This window comes from Plectropomus leopardus, chromosome 21 (genome assembly GCF_008729295.1).
Source record: "Plectropomus leopardus isolate mb chromosome 21, YSFRI_Pleo_2.0, whole genome shotgun sequence".
Taxonomy (NCBI): Eukaryota; Metazoa; Chordata; class Actinopteri; order Perciformes; family Serranidae; genus Plectropomus; species Plectropomus leopardus.
The window spans coordinates 19,497,111-19,522,768 of NC_056483.1; the positions used below are offsets into that span (position 1 = coordinate 19,497,111).

The following is a 25,658-nucleotide window of genomic DNA, read 5'->3' on the forward strand; positions in this document are numbered from 1 at the left end:
GTGCCATGGTTACGCATCAGGTGGGATCAGGGGTGGAAGCAGCTGTTTTGCACCTGCTGTCTGAAACACTCCTTTCTCCCCTTTCTCCTCTTTCTCCTCTTTCTCCTCTCCTCTCCCCTCCGCTACTTTCCACTTCTCTCCTCTATATTCTGTTGTCCATTCACACAATAAACAAAGAAAGGAAGGAAGGCAGAAATGAAAAGGATTTTTTTAAGCAGTTACAGCAAACTAATTGAAGTTGAATTTGGCACATATGTATTTTCTTTTTTTTCTTATCTTACATTTGTTCGAACATTGTGGATATCTACTCCCCCTGGTGGCTATGTGGGCTCTTTACAGCCCACTAATGACAGAATATTAAATTTAAAATAACAACATTTTCCCAGCTACAGCTAACCGCTAACAGCTAATTTTGATTATGTGTGTCATGCCTATAATTTAACAGTGATGCTCTAAAGGATATATCACAGCTCTGGAGTGTACCCTTTACTGTATTAGTGTCATAATGTCAACTCTTAGCACTATCAGTCAGCCTGTAGGAATACACAGTGATTAGAGTAAGGTCACAAGACTGACATACTGTAGTGAAACTTTGTTGCTGGTTGCTGTCAATGACACACAGTGCATAGCTCAGCTGGATGTGAGCCGAGACAACTAACTTAACACCAGTGAAACAGCCCTCTGTCTGTGTGTGCACATGATTTTATCTCAAAGTGTGTGGGTGTTTGCTTCTTTGTGTGTGTGTATGTATAGTTGTCAGTAGTAAATCCAGTCTGTCCAGTTCTTTCCATCAGCTGCTGCCCTGTTTTACACTACGAACAGCCAGAAAGGAACACAGTTTATCAGATCGTTTTAAAATTTTAACCCAGTGATGACAATGCTGCTTTGTCTTGCTGTTACATGATTGTGTCATTCAATAATATTCAAAGACTTCCAGGTATGTCATCTATCTCCTCTCTGTTTGCGTCTCCTGCATCTGTTAATCTGATAGCAAGGTGAAAGTTTCTACAGTAGAGTAACTGATGTGCAACTGGTAAGGGAATGTTTTTGAACAGTTGACAGCACAGGTTCACATATGTGCAGTGAGTCAAGTGCTTAAAAACCACTGACCCCGACGTGATTTGAACACGCAACCTTCTGATCTGGAGTCAGACGCGCTACCGTTGCGCCACGAGGTCTTATGTTTAATTATTGACAACAGTGTTACGAGGTTTGTTTGTACAACACATAGTTGCGTTACAGAATGCCAGTTGTAGTCCCTTTATGCTACTCAATGGAGTGCGGAGAATGAGTTGCAGAGTCTTACAGACTAAGGAAAGAAGCTGCACTGTAGTCTGGTGGTCCAGCAGTGGATACTTCTGTATTGCTTGACAGACGGCAGCAGTGTGAAGGCTGTAGCTGTGGCAGTGGTGACTTTTAGTATCTTTTGGGCTCTTTACAGGCACCTCATCTCAGTGATATCATCACTGATGTTTGGGAGATGGGTACCATTGATGTTCTGGGTGATTTTTACCTCCAGCTGCAGAGCCCTCCTGTCCTGGGTTATGCACAGTTTGTGCCAGTTTGTAACATTTCCAGTTGGGATGTTTTCTGATGCTCCTCTGTAAAGTTTAAGAACTTTGCAAGGGAATTTTGCCTTCTTAACTTTTTTTGAGAAATAAAGCTGTTTCTGAGCTTTTTTCACCAGGATGGAGTTGAGAGACCACATCAGGTTCTCTGTGATGTTGATTCCCAGGAACCTATAGCTGTTCCTGTATAACTGTTTTTATTAAATTTATTTGAATATTTGATATAATCGAATACATCAGTGGAGTGACTGTAGTCCTTAAAAACCATTGACCCCGACGTGATTTGAACACGCAACCTTCTGATCTGGAGTCAGACGCGCTACCGTTGCGCCACGAGGTCCTACACATAGCCTTTCTCTCTCATAACCTGTATTGACATAACCTTGTTTACATTCCAGTAGTATGTCGACTATACAGTTTCCTGCCTTTCCTGCTGCCTGCTCCTTGTAAAAAGCATTGTGCCACATTTATACTATTACTAAGACTGTGGTAAAGTTACTTCATCCCTTATTCCAGTTTGGTTGGATGGGAGTAAGTTTAAATATATATACACTTGCTAAAATAGGCAACACTAATATTACAACTTTGTAGGTTGTAATGGATACCATTCATTTGATTCAAAGTATAGTTTTAAATTAAATATGAAATTTGTTTCCACCCAGTTTCAGTTTCGTCTTTTTCTTAAAAAAATATATTTCTTATGTTTTCTAAAAGACCACATCCCATTCTTGCAGTGCATCAGACGAGACTCCGAACTGTATATTTACTGACTGCTGATATCCATGTTGTGTCGATGGTTTTGCTGGAACAATTTTTGTTGTTGTTTTTCTGTAAATAAATAATTTCACATCTCCTGTGTATCACTGCTGTGACATGGAGAGAAAACAAAGCAGAAGGGAGTTAATGTAGACACCGTTGTCACATTGCAAGTTTTGGTAACATTACCGTTGGGAGCACCCAAGCTGTGTGTGTGTGCGTGCACACGCACGCGTTCATGATTTCTGGCTCAGGTTCAACCGTCAGATTATCATGCTGTGATTCATATGCAGTCATAGAGCTGCATGTTGCAGCCTGTCTCTGCCCCACAGATTGTCACATTGATGATCTAACTTCCAAATCGCATGCATGAGAAATATAAAAGTGTATCTCTACCGTCACTTAGTTTTAGTCCTGGCTTTGTGTTGCATAAATGTCCCCCTCACTGATCCAAGTTTTGTTCTGTGTGAAGTTGAGCTCTATGTCTACATTTCTTTCTTTATAAACATAACTTTGTTGACTTGATGTTGGTTTGTTGGTGACATATTAGCTCAGATCACAGAGGAAGGTTTTTCTCTGAGAAGGCTGAAAATTGTCATTCAGACAGAGCAGAAATGCAGGAGCTTTAAGTTCCATCTCTGTCCACCATGTCCTTACACTACCTGTTGTTTATATCTGCAACTAGCGATTAATTTACTATAGATTGTGTTTCAGTAACAATTGATAGATTTGAAAGGATTCATTGATGTTTACAAGCAGTTGCAACAATAGCTTTTTGGTGCACTACTGCCACCGATTGGACTGAAATGTGTATTAGTTTGGCAGAGGAAGAGCATTTTTCTTCATCTTCTAGTCCAGATAATTCTATAAAACCTTTTGTATGACCATTTTAATCTGGATGTATAGGGGGTATTTTTTTATACAAATGTCCTTCTGTGACCTCGTTTCTTTACTGTACAAACACAGGATGTATCTGTAACGCTGAACGTGAAGCTTTACTGAGAACCCTGTGCTGTGACAGTGGAGCAACTGAGTCCAGGTCAGCGGATTTTGTGTTCCAGTTACATCAGGGTCAAAGCTTTTCAGGTGCAGAATTAGCAGTGGATTTGAAAGGGGAAAAAAACTGTTCACATTTAGGCCATATTAGTGTGTTGCAGATAGTAGGTTTTTGCTGACCTGGCTTTTCAGAATATCTGACAAGACTCAGACAATGATCAAAATTACATATTTGAACCTCAATGTTCATTTCTTACCACAGCCAAATAAATCAAACATCAAGAAAGAACTGTTTTTCAGAAAACAGTAGAGATTGTCGTCTCATATCTGTTTCATATGGACAGCAAGACACACTACTAGTAATTTCAAAAAAGACTATCTCCAGTTTTTTTTTAGCAGGGTAAGTCTTCAACAGGAGCCCCTAGCAAAATAACACAAGCTCATACAGTCAGTCAAAAGTGTCTAGAAAGGAGGTGTAAACTTTCATCTAGCTCAAGAGCCTTAGGTCAGACATTTGAAAATTCATTCAGTATGAAAAAAATACCTCTGATAGCTATGAAATGGCTGGAAATGACTGTGATACAGACACTTCATCCACACACCAGATGGCAATGTGGCAATTAAAATGACTCCTGGTTAGGAGATGGCCTTAGGTAAGAAATTCACAATATGGGTCTGCTGAAATGAGTTTATAAAGGAATGAAATGGGTTTAATATGGCCAATTAGATGAAATTAGATTAAACTTTAATGGCCATTGTGGGGAAATTGGGCTATTGCATTAGCATTTAAAATGGTATATAACACTTCAAACACTTCAAAAGTGTTGTTGTTGCTCAAGACAAGCTCATTGTCTGACACAGAAGTGAACTTGATTCCTGTAATTAAGTCCTTTGAATGTGCGGTATAACAATGTGAGCTTCAGACTAGTTTGCTAACAAGTAAAAGTAATGTTTTAAATTTATTGTGTTCGTGTGTGCAGTTAAGAGAAGGGAACGTGCTGCATACAGCCCTCTTTCCTGCAGTCAGGCATGACATTTTTTCAAGATTAATGCAAGATTTGTTTGGGTTACACATAAACCCTAAAATAGTAAAATTACACCCCACACAAATATTGAGCTTTGTCTATATGAGCCGTGTCCGCTTTCTGATAGTTGCGACTTCTCACTGATTTCTTTTCATATTACCCTTCACTTCATTCATCATTAACCCTTTTACACTTGACTGAGCCTCATCTGACTTGTTAACTTGCTTAGTGTGCAAGTTGCCATCTAGATATTTCCCCTTTACAGAGCTTGATAACAATAAGTAAAGATGATTTTCGGAGTTGGTCCCTTGGTGTTTGTGGTCTGGATCCCCTTATTAACAGAGGTGAGCCTAAGCAAGCCCCTCCTGTGGGTTTAATGAGTGCAGGGGTGAGGGGTCGATACTCAGGGGTGATTAACGAAAAAGCTTGTTACAGCAGAGGTACCTGATTCAGCGATTCAGTGTATTGTGTTTTACAGCAGGTGCATGAAGGCGCGGACCTGCAGCTTTACAGAAATTGCAGTGACACCTGTGAGCCACAGAGAGGCACTCAAGCCAAAATTATAGCAGTCTCCAATGTCGTCTGTGTACTGTCTGCTGCACAGAATCTGAGTGCACAACCTTTCTTTTTTGCGGAATGGATGCCAGCCTCAGAATAACTGACAAATGTCTTTCTTAAGAGAAAAACAAAAATGCCAAAAACCTGCAGGAAGCACAAAGAAGGGAGAAGAGAAAGCCTTACTGAACTGTCCACATCTGACCAGTGTCCTCTGTCTGTGCTAATGTGGCCTGTTTATAATGAGGACCACATCCATGGCTCCTGTGGTTGAGCTCCTTGGACAATTGGCATTTTCTTGGCCCCTGTAGTTGGCATTGCCATGGCAACAGCGGTTGGGTGCCAAGTGGGCACCTGTGCTGGGTCGAGATCAAGCCGTGAGTGAAATTAGCCAAGGCTAAAGCAGGGTCCCAGCAGCTGCCCCCTGGTACCAGAACACTGCCGGGGGAAATCAAAGACTAATTACTCTGTTTGTCTGTGCTGTCTGTGTGTGTGTGTGTAAGTGTGTGTCTGTGTTTGTGTTTGTGTTTGTGTATGTATGTGTTTGGGAGCCTCTTTTGGCATAGATTGAAGACTATTGTGGCTGGCTGGCAGTCTCTCACCATCATCTCTTAGACAGTGTAATGTATTCACCTCACACATTGTGCACTCCATTTGTTTTCTATATTTGCTGTGCATCTTTGCAGTTTAGAATGATTCATTGCCTAGTTCAACGGTTTGTGGACATTTTTGTGAATCTGTGCAGCCTTATTTGAATTTTGCCATACAATAAGATAAAGTTCTTTTTGCTATAGGTGGAGGAGGAAACACTGATATTTCTTCTGATTGTGCTGATGAAAAGATATAAAAGAAAACAAACTGTAATTTATTTTTCAAGTACCACAGTTTGGTGCTTAGCTGACAGACCTTACTCCGAGTTGATTTCCAGCCTGTCTTGGTTACAATATAACGGTACCATTTCTAATTATTGCAATTGAATAGTCAAATTTACCCTTAGAAGGAACTCCAGAAATAATATGATCTCTGCTGATAATTGAGCCAGTGTCCTCTCCATAGGCTACATAAATTTGCTGTAACCCAGATGCTGCCCTCTGGTGGCAGACAGCTCAGTGGAGTTGAGCTTCTGTGTGTCATCTTGATCTGTTCTGTTCACTAATCAAAGGGACTCTGACTGACTTTGGTCACCCAAGCCAACTTATATGTAAAAGTGATTGTTCTCAGGTAATTAAATGTTAACATCATAGCCATCAGAGAGCTGAGAGCTCTTGGCAACAATGTTTGTGAATAGCCCCTTCCATCTCTGTAAATGGTTACCAAAGGACATGGTTAATTTGACCAAAAATATGTTCAGCGAAATTGATGTTTTGTCTTGCAGGTTTGTCTCTAATATTTAATTGAACTAAAACCACCATTGCCTGGCTGTTTTTTCTCCAGTTGAAGCTATGTTTCTAAACATGGTTCAGTTGACTTGATAACAATCCATAAGTACCACCTACCCCTCTGAGAGAAGGATGCAGGACCTGGGGGTGAAATAGATGCAGGAGCATATGAGGGTTTGACAGTTTCTCTAGTTTTCTGTCAGCCACCAGCACCTGCTTCTGCTGAGAAACAAATCCCATTAGACTGACACATATCCTCTGACTGACACTCGGATTCAGGCAAACATATGGTTATATACTTGAACTTTGAAAGGTGCTACTGCTGATAAAATTACACACACACACACACAGACACACACACGCATGCACGCACACACGCACGCACGCACGCGCGCGCGCACACACACACACACACACACACACACACACACACACACACACACACACACAAAAACTTTTCCTGGCCAGAAAGTGTAAATGTCGACACCTAGCATGAAGACAATAAAAACCAACACCTAGACAAAAAGAGACATAACACCCATATATTTACACATGAACACACATACAGAAATAGACACACTCTGAGTTGCACATGCACACATACATCCTGACAAACACACACCCTCCTGTAGTCAGCTGTAATTAGCCTGTAAGGACCAAAGTCAGCTCTGCATCCAAAAAGACTCTGTGTGGTAGCGGAATTTATCCTCACCTCTGCTGCTCTGCTCAGAGGCTTGTGGGTGGAAGCAAGCAGTTTTTCATTTTATTTTCCTCTGGGGCTTTGGATTTATTGTCTGTTGTTGCTTGTTTATTAGATTCCTAGTTTTTGAACTTCACTTACTCGGGGAAGATTTGTTGAGCACTGTTGTTCTTTTTTAGCAACTCCCTCCTTCCCACTCATGCAGTTATAATCCCTCACAGTGGGGAGATGCCGCTGTGTTTTTTTTTTTTTCTATTGGAGGCTGAACCACAGGCCTTTAACTGTTTGCAGCTCGATAGTCTTTTTGAGTGCAGTGCGGTTTAAGTCAGTAATTGTATTTAAAGAAGTAGCAAAATAATAGCTATATATGCTATTATGGGCAGATTGTTTTCAATTAAGAAAACACTATGGAACCTGGAGAATCATCAGTCTCAAACCTGTAATAATAATGGTAACACAGCACAGGCTGTTCTTTGAAGTGTGATATATTGCATAAAATTATCTCCATTATCTCTGTGCAAGTCCTTTAGGAAATAAACCTCTTATAAGGCCAAATCTCTTTAAAATGCAAGAATAAAACTTGTAGTCTTTATTTACTGCATTATGCTTTTGTACAATGCGATGAAAAAGTGTGCACCAAGGAGCTACAAAGTACCACAATGTGATCCTTTTAAAACACACACAGCATTATGAGCATGTGTGCCAGTACTTTAATGACGAATAGCAATAGAATGGAAAGAGGCTGACCGTTTTAGAGTTGAGGACAGGCAGGTTGCACATTAACCACATTAGCCACAGAGAGTAAAACTTTTGTGTGATGTATCAGTTTCCTTTGGGGTATCTTGCACTCAACTTCTTGGGGTCATTTTTGCAAATATTAAAATTATTAGACACTTGATGTTTTTGACATCTTGCAACTGTATCTGTTAGCCTGTTACATGTGGTCTAACTACTGGACTGCTAGTGACTGACATTAGATGAGTTGGAGTCACAAAACTGTCACTAAGTTTAATGTCCCTGCCCAAGAATAACTAAAAATAATAAATGACGCATAATGAATGATATCTATGTCTCGATTCATTGGATTTCTAGGGCAAGGCATTTATATATAAAATATGGAGCATCCAAAAACTGATTTTGACATAAATTATGATGGCAACAAATGAATTTTAAAGCTTCAAACCATTTAGGTCAGCCCTAATTCTCAGTATGTGCTGGGTAAACAGCTTTTACTGCATTGGACTGATTGTCATTTAAGGTAAAGCAGTGGAGTTATCGAGGGATATTTACAGTGCAGATTAGTCAAACTGAAGAAAAAAAACTTAATGGTGATAAGTTTTTGTTCTATTTACCAGAGTCTTTTTTGTAAGTGTCAGGGTCAAAATGGCCAAGTAGTTGTTTGCCATAAATGTAAAATGTGAGCATGTGCATTAGAATTACAGTGTTTTGCATATGTGTGTGTCTGTGTGTGTGTGTGTGTGTATGTGTGTGTTTGTGTGTGTGTTGTGCAAAATACTGACAGGTGATGATGTGGAACAATGGTTAGCTTGTGGTCTTGAACCTCAAGCATCACTAGTGCATGACAGCCTGCTGAACCTGCTGATATGGACCTGCTGAGCCACCAGCACAGACGACACTGGTCCTTTCTTGTTGACAAAACTACTGCTTCAGCTGTATAGCATATGCAGTATGACATACACAACCCGTGTGCCTGGGGTAAGAATGATATTACTCCATATTGCAGAGCAGCAGGCAACTTCTCCATCTTTTGCTGCGGTTTCCTGTAAATCAGTTGAAATCAGGTCATGTCACCAAGCCTTTCTTTTTGCTCGAAGGCAACCCAGCTCGTCACGTAGGTGTCTTTGATTTCTCATCCATGACAGTTTCCCTACAGGAAGAGTTTTCTGCCAATGTGCCAAATTGCTCCTGACATGGCGTCGGCTTGCCTGAATACTGTCTGGAAATGTCGGCATGTTTAACCAGAGCTGTGGATAGGCAGTGCCAAAACGAGAAAAAAAGTGGAGGGAACTACACAGACAATAACACATTTACACACCTATGTAGAAAAACAATCATGCACATACCCACACACATACACACTGACATATTACAGCAACGACACACACTGCCATCCTCATATTGTGCTCGTGCGTGTGTCATGCAGGAGGATGTTTGTCCTGGTTGACAGCTGTCAGGGCTGCTTTGGTTCCAGTGTCTGGATACTTTGCCATACGAGCCCATTATCTGCAGTGGAGAAGTCCTACGAAGGGGCCCAGCATTGCCCCAGGGAGCCGATTTGGGTCAGCCACTATGAGACAGGCCCTAAACTGAGGTGACAGATACAGGCCCCCTACTGCGATCCTGTGCTGCCCTCCCAAAGACCCCCGGAGGGGTGTAACTAGGAGCACTAAGATAACAAAGGAATCGTTTTCCTCTATTATCCATATGTGGTGAGCGCTGCACCCACAAGGCCCACTGGCATCAGACAGAGATTCAGGGGTAGATACGTTGTCCTGGTTTCCACTTTGGAATAGGATGAGTTATTATTTATCCTTAATGTCTCATTATGTGACTGCAGTGAGCATGGCCCATTTCAGAGGAAGTTATCTTCTCCATATTTCTTTTTCACCTCGCCTCATGGGGGCAACAGTGCATTCACTATGCGGCTCTAGAGTACAATTGTCTGCAAGGAAATTACTTATACAAAGTCACAGCCAGTTCAACAGAAACCGCCATCTTAAACAGAAAACTTCAATCTACCATCAATTGCTTATTCTTTTGAATATAGACCTATTCCTCTCTCACCCCGCTGCCTCTCAGCTCCTTGTTAAACCAAGCGACTGTCTCTTCTGCATGACAAGTATCCCTCTGTAGCTTTTGTCTCAAGAGTCTCCACACCATGAGCGTCTGTTTTCAACACTTGACTACTTCTCTCACAACCATATATAATTACCCTCACAGATCCAAAGTCACTCCAAGGTTATGTCTGAAAATTTCTTCTCAAATATACTTTGGAAGAAAAGGATCTGTTTTAGACATGGTTTGTTTTGCAGGTGATATGATATATACCAAGCTAGTAGACATTTAACCATGTGGGTATGTTTTAATATTCTAGTAATTAATACAGCACACACACACACACAAACACACACACACTTTTACTTAGGGCTCTATAGAAACAATCTATAGCACATGGTCTAAAGTCGAGCAACTGCATATAGGGCATGTCCAACGCCACATAATCTGGGCGCAAAGTAACGGGTTAAATTTTGTCCATATTAATCATAGTTGTGTTTTTGGTGTAACAGGAATTCAACATATTATCTCTCATTCCCTTTAAAAGTCAGGTGTGCATGCACAACAAAAGAAAAAATAAAAGAAATAAAAGTAAATAATTTACAATTTTCTGATAAATCAAGCATTTAGAAGCAAAGATGTCTGAAAAAAAGAAAAGGACAATGAACAAAGAAAGAGAAAACAGTGAAAGACAAAGAAGCAAAGGTAGGAAGGAAGCAATGTAGGAAGGAGAGAAGAAACCCTATTCAAGTGAAGAGCAAACATTGCCACAAACTAAGCTGAGTCTGGCGTTGGCTCTGTATCGAGCTGAAGTTGACACTGGCACGAGGAGGTAGGGAGGTGGTGCCAGGGCCGGGAAGCTAAGCCTGGTTTGGAGAGCTTTAGACAGGCATATTTTAGCAGACAGAGGGCTGAATCCCCTCTAACACCATGGCTGTGTGCTCTCAATGCCTCTCTCCTGATGAGAAAGGGCTAAAGACCTCTTCAGATTATGTCCTGCTCTGCTAAAATACTGGAGGCTTACAGACATGCTGAAGTGCTACACAGCTACTGGTCAGTGTGTAATTTTTTTTTTTTTTTTTTTTTTAATTTGTGGCATTCAAAGCTTTACACACAAAAACACATTTTCTAGTAGGATAGAAATTAGTTTCCACAATTTTAATAAAACTAGAATGATTAGTGGATTTACCAAATTCTCAATCAGCAGAAAATTATTTGCAACTATTTTGAGAATCGTTCCAACATTATGTGATTCCAGCTACTGTAATGTGAGGATTTACTGCTTTTCTTTTTTTATATTTGATATTTAAGTTAAACTCTAGGTTTTGTATTAAACAAGGAACTCCAACTTAGAAGATACTGGCATGTCTTTAACCCTTTTCTAGCATTTTACTGACAAAATGATTAACAGATTAATTGAGAAAATCTGCAGATCTATCAATAATAAAAAATAGTTGCAGCCCTAGAATACAACTGCTTCTGCTATCAATTATGCTAATGATACATATAATAAATAACACGCTGATGTAGTGAAATAGATCAAAACGTTCATTATGGACAATCAGCAAATATTAAATCTTGTAAAACTTGATTTTCTAAGAAAATATCAGATGTGGACCATAGTGACTTTCTGCTTTGTACATGGAGGGTTTTTTCTGTCTTTTATATGTTGAATGTCTCCGTCTTTTTATCCTCTGTCTCTCTGCACTAGAAGTCAAGAATACTAAAAGCTTTGTGTTATGGAGGGTATCTGAAGGTCAGTGGGCCAATTTAAGAGAATGTGTCTTAGTGTGTCTTTGTGTACAGCCACGGTTTTATCCAGAAGGGATTCTTAGGTAAAATTGTTATAAGTCCTCTCTACCACGATGCCTTTCCTCTTCATTTGTGTTTGAAAAAAAGCTCATTCATCACATGTAGTGAGTGTGTATGCGTGTGTACAGTATGTGTATGTGGCGTTTCATGCAGAATCTTGAGAGTCCCTGCATGAATGCCTTATGTCTCCTCTACAACAGATGTGCCACAGCCTAGGGCCCCTCAGTTGTAGCTCGTTATGGGAATCTGTGTGTGTTTATGTGTGTGTGTGTTTGCGCGCGTGTGCGGGAAGACTGCATGCTATTCCCATTCGGAAGTCAGCGGGGAGTTTGCCTATAAAAGGCACAAATAATAGGCACCCATTTATCTCTGAAGACACTCATCCATCAGCGTACACACACATGCACACACATCTGATGGTTTGTGATATTATTGCTCTGTTGTGCCAGAAGCACTGTCCTGTATACATGCATTAGTGTAAATGTCTGTCTTTACACAGGAGGAAGAAGAGTCATGCGACGTGCTGTATTGTCCCCCCCTGTATTGTCAGGAACTTTCACTGGCTTTCTTGTTTAAAGGCCATGACACTGTAAAAGCCCAGATTCACTCACTGACACTGTGTGTGGCCTCACCCACCAATGACACCCCCAAAGGACCCACAAACAACCCTCACTAGAGCCATTAGAGAAGTGTGTGTTTTAGTTTGTGTGTACACTGCTCTGTCTTGCCTCCTTTAAGAGTCTAAAATGACCAGTTTCTGAATGAATGTTTCGTTTTCATCTGAAATAAGATAAATTAATGTGAAGGTTGAAGTAAGGCTCTCGAAGTTAATGTTTAAGATCTGTTGTGTTGCATATTTTTTGCTTAACTTTTTTCTTAATAACGGACTTGACATCCTGTTATTTTCCAAATGAGCTAATGCAGTCAGGAAAAACCAGTGGTGAGGTTTGACAGGGTGCAGAAAAACATAACATGAAAAATGAAGGAACGTAAAAAAAAAAAAAAAAAAAGTTATCTTAAACAGGCATTTCCATTAATATTTTTCTTCTGTTGGTTTTAAAGCAGCCATAAACTTGGCAGGCTCACTTACATGTTACACACACTTCATTAGCCTACTAATGCCAACACAACCTGACACTGTCATCTGGGGACACAATTGCAGGAAAATATAGCTATGTGTTTATGGGTTTAGGCAATGAATTTAGATTTACAGACTATGCTTACCATAAAAGCATGAGAATATGCTTTCGTATATGCGTGTGTCTGCATCTGTAATCTTTCTGGCTGTGTGCATGTGTTCTCAAGGGCCTTGACACACCGACGGTTGGCCATCAGTGAGCATCTGTTGCCCTAGTTTTTGTTGTTCGTGCCGCAACGTTGGAACTACTTGGCCCTTGTCGGCTTTTTAGGCTCATTCAACATAGTGAATAAGTGGCAGAGGCCATCGTTAATAGAAATCACTCTGATTGGTAGTTCAGCTAAGTAAGGAAAGTACTCAAGTCAAAAAGGAGAAAGATCAAGACAAAATTGTTTCTTAAGTTAAGATTATTTTTTTAACCATTCAGCTCTTTAGCAGAAACAGTTATGATGATTTTTTTTTATTATTGTTTGCTGGTGCACGATGAATATCCTTTGTTCTTTGCTGTGTTATTAATGGGCTATTAGGCCAACTTAAGTCTTGAAGTTTCCCTTTTTGAATGATAGACCACCATCACCTGCTGCTGTTAAGAGTGATTTCCTCTCAAGCGCAGAACATATGTGCTAGTTGGATGTTGGCTGTAGTCTTTGCTATGTGTTCAAGTCAAACTTTTTGGACCTCAAGATGTCATGCAGTGAACTAATTGTAAAATCTCGTATTAAAACTCTTTCCTCACAATGTTTGAAGAATGCTAATCAGTGCAGCAATCTTTACAACCTTTGTCTGAATTCCTGAAGGACTACAGACTCATTCTGTCCACATCTTTTTGTGGTCTTCATTCTGCTGTTTATTCTCCTCTCCCTACCTTGTCCTCAAGGACCCTTAAACAGTCCATGAGATGAGAGAGAAGGCAAGAGACAGACCTTGCTATCCTCCCTAATCCCGTATTGATCATCAGGCAGTGAATGTACTGCACATGGACTCACCAACTGACTCTATTGATCACAGCAACACATACACACACACATACACACACACACACACACAAACAGAGAGCAAGACACAAACATTAACTTACCACATTTACCAGAAGTCATATTAAACAAAACTCTTCTTTTCTGCAGCGTGTTAACTATGTGGTAGGTATATTATGTTTAAAGTGGCGAGGTGGTACGGAACACTGCCAAGGTAAAAAAGTGAGTGAGTTCAAGCCCCACGTTAATGAAACTAATTTTCTGCAGTTCAAACACATGAAAATGAATGCAGTTTCTTGTCCTTACCATTAACATTGAAGCAACTCCATGTGTAGATGTGATCAGAGTTGTTTATATTTCATAATTGCAAGTCAGACATATATATTTCAATCATTACTGCTGTTATTTCAACTCAAATGCAGTTACCGTTTTTTATTCAGCGTTTGTTTTTTGTATAATGATTCAACCAAAGCAGCACACCTAGTTCAGACATCAATATTGCCAAGAATCCATGATGGGGCAACAACTGAATCCCTACCAGCTTCACAGCTGCTGTTATGTATATGGCTTCTGAGCACTCTGTGAAAGGGAACAGAAAATTCCCCTAATGACGATAAATACATTATATCATGTACCACCTCCTATATGTTGCTCGTTATCCCCTAAACTATGTTCACTTAAATAAAAAAAAACAAAACACTTTTGCTGTTCAATTGGTTTTCTTCTTTGTCATAAAGACCTCTAAGTTTCAGCACCACAAAAAGCGTGTGGGCACAACTGATAAATATGAGACACAGTTTTGTCATTATTTCTATTCATATGTGAAATAATGATGACTGTTGCTGCCAGCAATGACAGGGTGTTAATAATTCACGACAGAAAAAAAACTCGGCAGATGTGCCACCTACTTGTATTCAAATACGGCTCTTTGAACAACAACTGTGGAACACATCCCCATCACCACAAACCAAAAGAAACCTTTTTTTCTGATGTATTACGGTGCAATGCGCTCCTTTCTTCTTCTGTGGGAGCGTGCATAGGGAGGCATGTTTTTAGCAACAACACATTTCCATGTGAAATGGAATGGCAACGGGGAGTGTGTGTATGTGTTTGTGTGATCAAGATGTTTGGCAGGACAGTGGTTTAGGACATACAGTATGCATTAGATATCCTGTTCTTGGCATTGTGTGTGTGTGCGCGTGTGTGTGTGTGTGTGTGTGTGTTTTGATCCCGACAATGTTTATAACATGGTGACATACTGTATGTAGAGTGACAGATGTGTGTTCACATGTATGCGTGTTCATGCTGGTGTTTATGCACAAACTGAGATCCTTAACCAGGTTGCGCCGTCAACAACACATGCTGATATTTTATTCAACATGTTGCCTCCGTGCTTATTATGAGGAAGAGAAGAGTTGAATAAAGAGGACAGGGAGACTGAGAGTAAAATGGGGAAAAAGCCAACAAGCTTTTGCACTTCTGTCAAGTCAAAAGACCTCCGCTCTCTTTTTATCTCTACCTGTCTCCATGCGCATTTTATGATGAATACGTTCATGTTTAATATTTAAAAACCATGATATTAAAAAAATATCTTAATGTCGAGACACTTGTTCCACACACACAGTCCCCAGACACTGTTTGAAACAGACTTCCTGGTGTGTCTGGCCTTTGTGTGTACATGTATATGTGTATGTGCTGCCAATTAGCAGTCCTATTAGCACAGGTGCGGCACCTGAGACCAGAGCAGGCGCATCGGGAGTTTCCCCTTTCCTGCAGCACCTCTTAACACCGCGTTAGAGGAAAGCAGCCCCTGCTTGAGTGTGACAAAGAAATCACTGTGACATTTCATTCTGAAGCCCATGTTAATATTTTGTCATGTGGCTGTGAAAATGAGTTTTGCTGCAGGGAGAGACTTCAGAGTAACATTTCAGCCACACATTACTTTTGAGGCAGAATAAATTGCAAAGCAAATATTAAAACATTTACCTTGGCTTTAGTGTTTCATATAAGGAGCGGCTCAAAAAGCAAAGACAATTTTTCTCCAGAGGAAGCACAATATTATCAGTTAGCACTTTTAAAAGCTAAATCTGTGTTAGACAAGGCTGAGACAGAGTGGGGAGGGGAATGGCTGGCTATCTAGATTTGGTCTTTACCACCCCTAATTTGTATTTTCTTTGTCACTATCAATAATCTACTTATTTGCAAAAATCTTCATTTTCTTGAAAAAGGTGGAAACTCTACCCTTATGGGTGAGACCATTTCACTTGTTTCCAATGCAAATCAACATGTTGAGGTTTGTTGTGTTGTTGGATGTTTCTGACACATGTGCAGGAGGCTTTTGAAAGTGCCAAGACAGGGCAGAGCATTCTGATGCTAGAAATGAAGCGAGTGGTTTAATTGCGTGTCAAAATAAATTGCTTGTTAAGACTGTCATGATAAAGCTGCTGCTGATATATACATGTGCATTCATTTTACTCTGTCTGCTTAGTTTTTTTCTCTTTTCTTCACCCCTCCATCCTCATCAGTCCTTCCCATACCACCAGCTGAGTCCTGCTTTCTAATTGCGATGTTGATGACGGTCATGATGGTGGATTGTCCTCCCCTGCCTGGGGGGCAGTTTGGCAGGACAACCACCCTGGCCCAATGCCCTCCCATCACTTGGCCGAGTGCACTTTCTGTCACCACTCACATCCCTTCACAAGTGTGTTTGCATGTGTGTGTAATACTGTACAACTCAATGTGCGTGTGCTTCTACATTTCATGTGCTCTACCTCAAAACTTTCTCCAACTTCTCAGCAATGTGTCTATTTGTCCTACTTTACTTTGTTTTTTCACCCAGCTTCTCTATGATTTGCAGATCAAACACCTCACCTGCGCTACGAGATTTTTACACTCCACTTTTATTTCGTGTCATTATTATGTCTGGGAGAGAGAAAGAGAGGGAGAAAGGAAAGTGAGAGGTATTTGATTGGAGGGTATGGAGCTGATATGAATATCAAAAAGTCTTTTAACACAAGCAGGTAAGGCTGCCTGTGGCGCTCAACACACACTGACAGGTGGTCTCTCCTCTAGTGTGTGAGCATGTTGTGTCAGCGTGTATGCATGCCTCTCTGTCGCTAACTTTGTGAGCGTGTTTTTGGTTTGTTTATTTGCAGATGCAGGTAGCCGTCAGGTGCAAAATGAACCTTTTTGTCCACCAGCCAAATGGCTACTGAATGTTCACATTTTACCAGATACTCAATAGATTTCCATTGGGTTTTTTGTCTCATGAATGGTACAGGGATTTATTACTGAAAAAAAAGATAAAAGAAAAGATAATTTAAACCAAATTAAATCATAACAATGAGATAGTAAAGCTGCTGTCCCTCCTGCACTCCTGGCATAGATGGGTGTCTCAGAGGCAATTTGAAGCCAACCTTCAGCAAGCAGTAAAAATCTGTTAGATTGCACAATGGAAATAAACGCATTCATATTGCACTGAAAAATATGAGTATTTTCCGTGAACTCTCTACGGTTAAGGAGCTTCTCAACTGAAACCAAAAACCTGCGTCATTACGACACTAGGGGTGAAACAGAATATACTTCACATTGTAACAACACAACAGCTCCTGTTTGCATTTACCTTTATAGAGAACACAAAATAAAAACAGAAAACGCAAACTACATTCCCATGTATCTCTGATTGGTTCACTGTATTGATGAGGTAAAGAAAACCTAACACAACAAAAAATACTGCAGTAGTGTTCTGACCCCATATCAGAGTGTAGCAGTGTGCCTCTGTTATTTAACACATGTGATGTCTCATCCATTTGAACGAGGCTGCTCTCAGCAGGGGGCTGTTGTGTTTATGCCGAGTGGAACAACACACTCGCCGGCTGTATTTCACGGCTGGCTTAGTAAAGGAAAAAGTCGAGATGAAATATTGAAATGTGCCACCTTTGCTTTCCCCAAAAGGTTTTTGTATGAATGTCGTGTTGTCAAGCTGTGGTGTTTCTATATTAAATCACTGTGTAGAGGAGTTTATAAGCAGGGTGTTCACTGTCTTTATTATTGTCTCTGTGGCTTGCTTTTAAACTGTTTTAATGTCATTTACAATCTCTAAAAGTATCAAAGTACCACAGCATAATATCATGTACTGTGGGGCTGTGAGGATGACACGGAAGGCACTTGGTGTAGCAACACATACTACTTTTTAGAACTTGAGCCTTTGCAATGCTTTATGTTTATCCTACAGGCAGGTAAGAGAGGAAGAATGGCAAAATCTCGTAACCTTTAAAGGCGATACAGTGTCCACCTATTTCCTGCAAAAAGTCTTTTGCAACTTACTGTGATTTTAAGGTAGCGAACAGAAACTAATAGATGGGGGTGAAAAGTAGGTCTGAAACTAGAAATCATTGTTATTTTCATAATTTTCAGTGTGGCTGTTGATTATTTTTCAAAGTAAAAAGTTAAGTGTTGTGGTATATTATCCATATCTCTATATTAGATGCAGCTTTGCTTTATTATGGCTTATTTTATCAACCACAGCCAACAGTTACAAAACTCAGTCGTTCACTGATAATGCTATAAAGACAACAAACCAAATCTTTGTGACCAGCAAATATTCGAAAGTTGTATGCAATAAATGACATGCAATTTTTGATTACCAAAATAAGAACTCTTTTTTTTAGTTACTTGAATTACAGCAAGGTCAGTCCAAAACATGGTGGGAATAAACATCACAAAATAGTTATTTGATTTTCACTTTTATCTTAAACTTGCTTTTTTAGCACACAGATTTCAAATGCGAGTCAAAGCAAGATAACTTGTTTGTGCCATACGTCTACCCATTGTGCGCACTCTACAAAAGCACATTACACTGACAGGACACCGGGGGATTTTTGATCTATACCAAACATCTCCTCATTCCACACTGACTCACTCAGCTGTGGCAGGAGCATGTCAATGATGGCACACATCAGAAGAAGTATAATCACCTCTCCAGGGTGTCAGAATGATCCACTGGCTGAAATAGGAGCTTGTGGTGCAGTGATGACTTATGGCTCCCCTTGGATTGTACTTTTACCCAGCTGCAGCAGGGGGCACTGTGGCGACACCGTTGGCGCTCATGTATTCTGATGAGGGAACAGGGTCAAATTCCTCTGTGAGCAGGAAACCTTGTACTACACATTGCCAAGTCACTCACAAAATTAACTTTAAAAAATCCTTCCACATTAAATGGGAATTTTGTGATTATGTAATGGATTGTATCAGTTTGGCCAAGGACATCTTTAGATCCTGTGTTTTTATAAGTATTTTAAGTATTTAGCGGATGCTGTCATCCTTTAAGTGAGCTAAGAAAGTTTTTTTTTTTTAAACACAAGGACACTTAAGTTAGTCATTGGTTGCAGAGATCAAAACCATGTATTGTGCTTCTCCACATATCAGGAATATCACATTACACTGCTGTTGAAGCATGCCTGTGTATTCAGAAGCACGTTAAAGACAGAGGCTATTCAGCAGCACCAGTCCATATCGTCAGATCTTCATGCTTTGTAGATGTTCACAGATTCCTTAAGAAGCCAAGTTGAGGGACTTCTCATCACAGCAGGAGTAACTCGAAACTCCTCTGCTTCATTTCTGTTTCAGGCTGGCTTATGCTTCACACAGATATGCATGCGACTCTGCAAAGTTAAAAATGACATAGCTGTATAGCTGCAAACTCGAACAAACTTGCTGCTGCGCAGAGCTAAATTTGCTCAGAGAGCTGCTAAAGTGCCAAAGTTCTTATAGGCATGCTTTCATCACGAATAGCATAACAGGCATGAAGAAGAAACCAGGCTTTGCTCCCTCTATCCTGTCGTCACCTTGATGTGGAAAGAGTGGGAAGACTGTGTTCCTCCAGAGGCAGACAGGGAGGGAGAATGTCCCATTTATTATCCACTGTCCTCCCTCTTCCTCAGCTAGTTGCTTTACATCATGCGTGAAATGGCTCCAAATGGATTCCCTTTGTCTATTGGCAGTGCTGCTGTTATGCTTTACATTAAGGCAGGCCTCTATGGAGGCATACCGACTGTACAGTATGTGATTCACCCTGCTTTGTAGCAGCCACACTATAAAATATCTCACAGCAGGGTGGCAGATTACATACTCCCAGAGCTCACCTAAAGTGTTTGTGTGAGTGTGCACATAAATCTGATTTCTCAGCCAGGAATTGTGTTTATTTATTTGTTCTACAGTCTAACAAGTGCATGCATGTGTGCGGCTAGATGTTAGAGGAATTGCACCGTCACATTTTCAAACTCAGAAAGTTTTTGTTTCATTCAGTTTCTCCCTGACTGATCAAAAGGGCCTCAGCGGACTGCTCTTCTTTTACGAGCGAATCCTCTTCATAGACTTTTGGAAGACACGGATGGGAGCACAAATCACTTTTATCAGTCACGCAGATGGTTTACACATTAGTCCTTCAACTCATCCCTTGTACTGTAAGACTACCTCTCCCTCCCTCTGCGAGAAAATCTCAGCTCGCCGTACTTTAGAAAACTTCCCCACAACTACAGTACTTTAAAGCCCTAAGCCTTCTGCCTCTAGACTCCCAACATGCACATCTTTGAAGCATCGTTCATTGGCGATACTACACAGCTCTGAGAGCTTACACATCGAAAGCCTAATGGCCCAGCGCTGGTTAACTTTCAGGGCTTATACCCCTGTTGATGAACTCAAGCAGCCATCACCACTGTCTCTCATCCCAGCTAAAACCTGCATTGTGCTGGCGAGGTTTAGAGATGAGGAGAGTGAGGATTGTCAATAGATAGGCGGGGGAGAGAGGGAAGCTGGGTGGAGCACTTGGGAGAAACCTGTTAATAGGCGTCCGAGGCGAAGCTACAAACTGTGGAATAAGTAACTTGATAGAGGAGAGACACGTGTGCATAGAGTTTCATGAAGATTTGAAAAATCTTCAGAGCAGGATTTACCATTTATACCAGCTACACAGTGTCAATCAGGGTTATATGTACACACGTAACCTAGACTGACACTAAGTTGTGCTGTACCTTGGCATCAATCAGACTGAGAGTGAGTGGCATCAAGAACATTTGGAGATCATCTCTCTTGACTCAAGAATGATATTTTTTAAGCTGTTCCGATTAAGAGCAGTCATATAAATCCAACTTCACACAGAGTACAGCTCCATGATCTCTGGTCCTGCTATAAAGACATCTACTTTATACTGATATTAAGTCTGAAAGCCGTTAAACCACAAAGTTGACATTGCACTTAAGCTATATTGGCAATGGGGACATGTTCCGTGACTTACCTGGCACTGTTAAACCCAATGAGGCTTGGTATGATGCTAGTGATGTAATGGCTTTCAATGTGTTAACCTCTTGTTTCTGTTGTATATGACGCCATACCTCAGTGCACAGTGCATACACTTACAGTTATTGATGGCCTGTTCTGTGTTTATTATAAGTTTCAAAAATCAGGTGGTGTAAAACACTCGACTTTCTCATATATGTTGGCATTCATTGAAATGTGTATATGAAATGTATATTTTTATGTGCTTTGCTTGTATTGTTCCTGTGGCAGCATCCAGCAAAGTCTTTGCACTTGCTGCCGCTTTATGACCATCCTTTTCGAAAGACCGTTTGACAGGCAGGCCTATTTACCGATCAGCCTGCCATCATGTTTTACAGCAGCTGATTTCAGCGCTCCTCATCGCGATGGCCCTCAATTCTCTAGATGACTCCCAAAAAAGAAACATTGCTCCTTTTTTTTTCTTCTCCATAACCCAACGAGAGAGGCTGGGACATAAATCGACTTGAGGAGAAGCAGTTGTTTTCTGCCCGGGGCGACTGGGTTTTATTGCCCTCCACAAGAAGCTTATTGGAGGGCTCTTTTGTGTGAGGGTGAATTTTACGGTTGATTGCGTGTATTGGAGTAGTCGTAAAACTAAGTAGAGGAGACCTGTCTTTATGGTGTCAGTGGTGGCCGTGCTTACGACCCGTGTTACTCAGAAATAGGACCCTGGCGTGTGAGTGCGCTGATAGACACAAGTCAGAACTCTCTTTTACCTGGTGTGAGGTGGAAGCACAGGTCCCCTCCCAATTCCATTTCTCTGCTCTATCTTCTGCTATGCATCTCAATAGCACTTGCTGAATGAATACATAGCGTTGTGGGTTTGTCTTGGACACATTGCACAGTGGTTTTGGGAAATTGTCTGTTAATTGTCTGTCACCACAACCACAAACAACATAACTGCTGTCTCTCACGTGTAAGAGCCCATACTAGCCGCTAGGATGAATGGGAATATTACAAAGTGCAAATCTGTTTCCTTTCCCAGATAAATGTATGAAGTATATAGGAGCCAGAAATATTAGCAACTCACTAAATATTTGCCTTCTCTAATTTTATCGCAGATTTGTGAGACACACCTCACAACATCTGAAGCAATACCTCACCCCCCAAATGATCATACGTCAAATTTGTAAAGAAAACTTGTTGTTTCTAGCATGCCTCTACGGTTAATGAAGAATCCAAAATCCAAAGAAATTCTTTATAAACTGATGAAAAGGGGGCCATGTACAGCAGCAAAAACTATATTAAAACATCCATTAAGAAACTTTCACAAAACTAATGCATTATTGTCCATGTATTTATTCAGTCATATGCTCAGTAATTCCCAAACATGTTACATTAACTTGCCGTCAGACAGCCCTTTACGATGACAATCTATAATGAAAGTGAAAGCCAGACTTTATTGCCAAAAACAGTAATTTTACCTCGCTGAACATGGGAGCGACTGGTCTACCGCTGCCTCAAGTTTTATTCTTTGTGCTTAATACTTAAGATTAACCAGTCAAGGTAATGTAATGTATTTGGGAAGTATTGAGCATACAACTGAATAAATGAAACTAAATGAAACTTACACAACTCTTGCAGTATACTGCAGTATACTGCAAGAGTTGTGTAAGTTTTGCAACAGATGTTTTGATATAGTTTTGCTTTTTTAAAATTCAACATGGTTCTAAATGACTAGAAAAACAGAGTTTTCCTCAGGAATTCAGTGTTTTTAGGAGTGAGCAATTCATATGCAAATGGTCATATGAGGTATTCCTTCAAATACTCCCTGGAGTTTGTTAATGAGCAGGTTCCTGTTTTGTTGTACATTCAGATGATGTGATTCACATTCCTGCTCAGCACAGAGGGCTGTAATGAAATAGTGTAGTACTGAATGTGTTAGATGGGTATACAAAGTTAGCTAACTTCTCTGGACAGAACAAGAGTAGCCCATGTAAACAATGCAGGTTTTATGAGGAAGGACATGCATTCAAAACATTTTTGAAGCCTCAAGTAGACGTGCACACAGTTTGTTTTGGTGAGAAGCACTGAACACAACTGTGTTTGTTTACAAGCAAACTCTACAGGGTATCTTTAAGTTTTCTCACTCATACTGGCCTCACACTGAAATGTGCAGCCGAGAGGAAAGAGAGAAGGGGAAGGATACAGTGGGAAGGTGTTGCTGCCGCAGTAGATCACACCTGTTGGTGTTCTCACAAGCTATGGTAGGCTGTTTATCTGTGAGGATGTTATGACACAACAGTGTGTTCAAATCACATCAAGGTCAAAGATTTTTCAATGTCATCGCAATCTTCACTGCACTCACTGCATACGGATGAAGAAAAAGGAGAGGATTTCTTATATGGGAAAATAAACACATTATGAAAAGCACAGCTGTAATTCAGAATTAAAAATGACCTATAATTGGCCATATTGTTCATATTTAAAATTTTCAATGCAGATCACCTCAGCTTGATGACAAGTACTGTAAGAAGAGAGCCTCATGGGTAACTTATGGGTCACAATCCTCTCACATTTATGCATTCATTCTTTTGTTTTATCTCCACACCCACACTGGAGCCTTCAGTACAAGTGTCTCTTTCATCTTCCTCTTAAATCTGTTGTTCTTTGTCTTTCTTTGTGTCTCTCAGGGAGATTACAGTGCAGCGCTGTGTAGATGTCCAGGGGTTGTTGATGAGGTTATGGTCAGGGTGTTAACGCAGAGGTGAATGGGGAATGCTCCACACCTCATCTCTCTGCCCACACAGACACTGATAGTATTTTCTCTATGCATCAAATGGCTGTAAATGGCTCGCAGACTGCCTGTCTTATCTGGGTGAGCAGCTCCCCTCAGGCTCTGTGGAATTGGAGTGTGTGTGTTTTGCAGTTGTGTATGAATGCCTGTGTTCAGTGAATACATACATATCCTTTCCTTCCTTTTACCTGTGTGCAGACGCCTGCGTTTATTTATCGTTTGTCTGCAAAAGTCACATTTTCGTATGCATCGATGTTAGTGAATGTATGAGCTGATGCTTGTTTACCAGACCACTTACGTACCAGCCACCCTGCATATCTAACCTCTCCTCCCCACTCTTCTACATTAGCTCATGCTACTGATAAAGAGCTGCGATAAAACTCCCTATCACATCAAACGAGCTATAGACGGGGCTTGGAGGGAGAACTCCATCCTTCCTTCCACCCTTCTCTCCCTCGCTCTCTCTCTCATCCTTCTTTCCATCCATCCCCATGTTAAACCAATTAACAGTAATTACCGGGCCACCCCAGGCGCAGCTTCTTTCTGCTGGCTCCGCTGTTTTGTCCTCATCACCACGCCGACACGAAGGGAGGCTCCGAGATGTGTCGGGAAGCAGGTCATTACTGTTTATTAGCTAAGGGAGGCTGATTTCCCCCGATGGGCCCCGTAGGAGCCCGCTAAAGTTCAGCTGTTTGGTCATGCAGCTGACTTTACACATCAGTCTGTGTTTGATAGTTTTTGTAATATTGTTGTACTGTTACTGTCACTTAAAGCACAAGTGAGGACGGGAAGGATTTTCATAAGGTCTAAGTGAGGCACCTTCATTTGTTATATTGTTACATGGACATTTTCAAGAGGTCATGACCATATGGGTATCAGATTTGTATTGTGGACCGGTGACGGTGGTTATTGGCATCAAACCTGTGACAATCACTATTGTCTGTATCCTACTTGTTACCCAATGCATGCTAGGACAGAGTTTTCCAAAGAGGTGTCATTCAAAGTTACATCCTATTTATTTCTGTCTGCATCTGATAGCCAAAAGCAATTTTGCACAGCATGTGATGTTTCAGACAGTGTCAAATGTTTAAAAACAGACCGGTGCCCTGACTAAGAAAGTTTACCTGAGAAACGAACAAATGAATATGATAAGTAAGTACGCGAGGCAACAATCAGTCTCTTCCTGTCAAGGCAAGTGATCGACGGTAAACAGACTCTAATGTAATGTGCACAATGATATTAAAATACTCAACTCAGCACACTGAGATAACGACAAAACAGAGCAAATGCAGGCTTGATAGTTGTTGTGATGGATTGTGTTATACTGAGGAAGTTGTTTTTCATACAGCACAGGAATGAATTGCAGTGAATTGCTTCCTCTGAAGGGTGGAAAATGAGCTCTGATATCTCTATCAATGCTGAAACTGTGCAGACGGGAGCCGTCAAATGTCTGACTCTTGTATTTAGACTGCTCTGGACAGAAATAGATTGTTGTGCTGTCTGAGTTTATCATTGCTCTCACAAATACTGCATATAAAAAGCATGGAATTATTGATAACGGCAAATCTGGCATATCCAAAGCAGATTTTATGTGTGAGAAAAGAATGTTTTACATTCAAGCGCTCCTTTTAGACTGAATGCAGAAGTCGGAAATATCATTTGTTGTGGGATTCAAGTGTTTTTGTGTGGATATAAGTGGCCCCTTTTACTGTTGTATGTAGAAACATGAACAATAAATGCAAATTAAGAAACAATAAAATTCATACCAATATGAATCATTACATGAAATGCCAGACTATAACATGCAAAACTAAAAGCTTTTGACCTTTGTTCCCTAAATGTCACTGTGGAAAAATCTTTCACAATAAATGAATATGACTTTGCTTT

At 40.6% G+C, this 25,658-nt stretch overlaps 1 protein-coding gene and 2 non-coding genes across 6 annotated transcripts in view; 1 reads left to right on the forward strand and 2 right to left on the reverse strand.

Moving 5' to 3' along the window:
• The window catches only part of LOC121960465 (partitioning defective 3 homolog), a 382,155-nt gene that overhangs the window by 42,535 nt on the left and 313,962 nt on the right, over positions 1-25,658 (forward strand). The gene's annotated exons all lie outside the window — the stretch shown is intronic.
• Positions 1,107-1,178, reverse strand: trnaw-cca. Its single transcript has one exon. It is a non-coding gene; the product is annotated as a tRNA-Trp (tRNA).
• Positions 1,837-1,908, reverse strand: trnaw-cca. The gene has a single exon. It is a non-coding gene; the product is annotated as a tRNA-Trp (tRNA).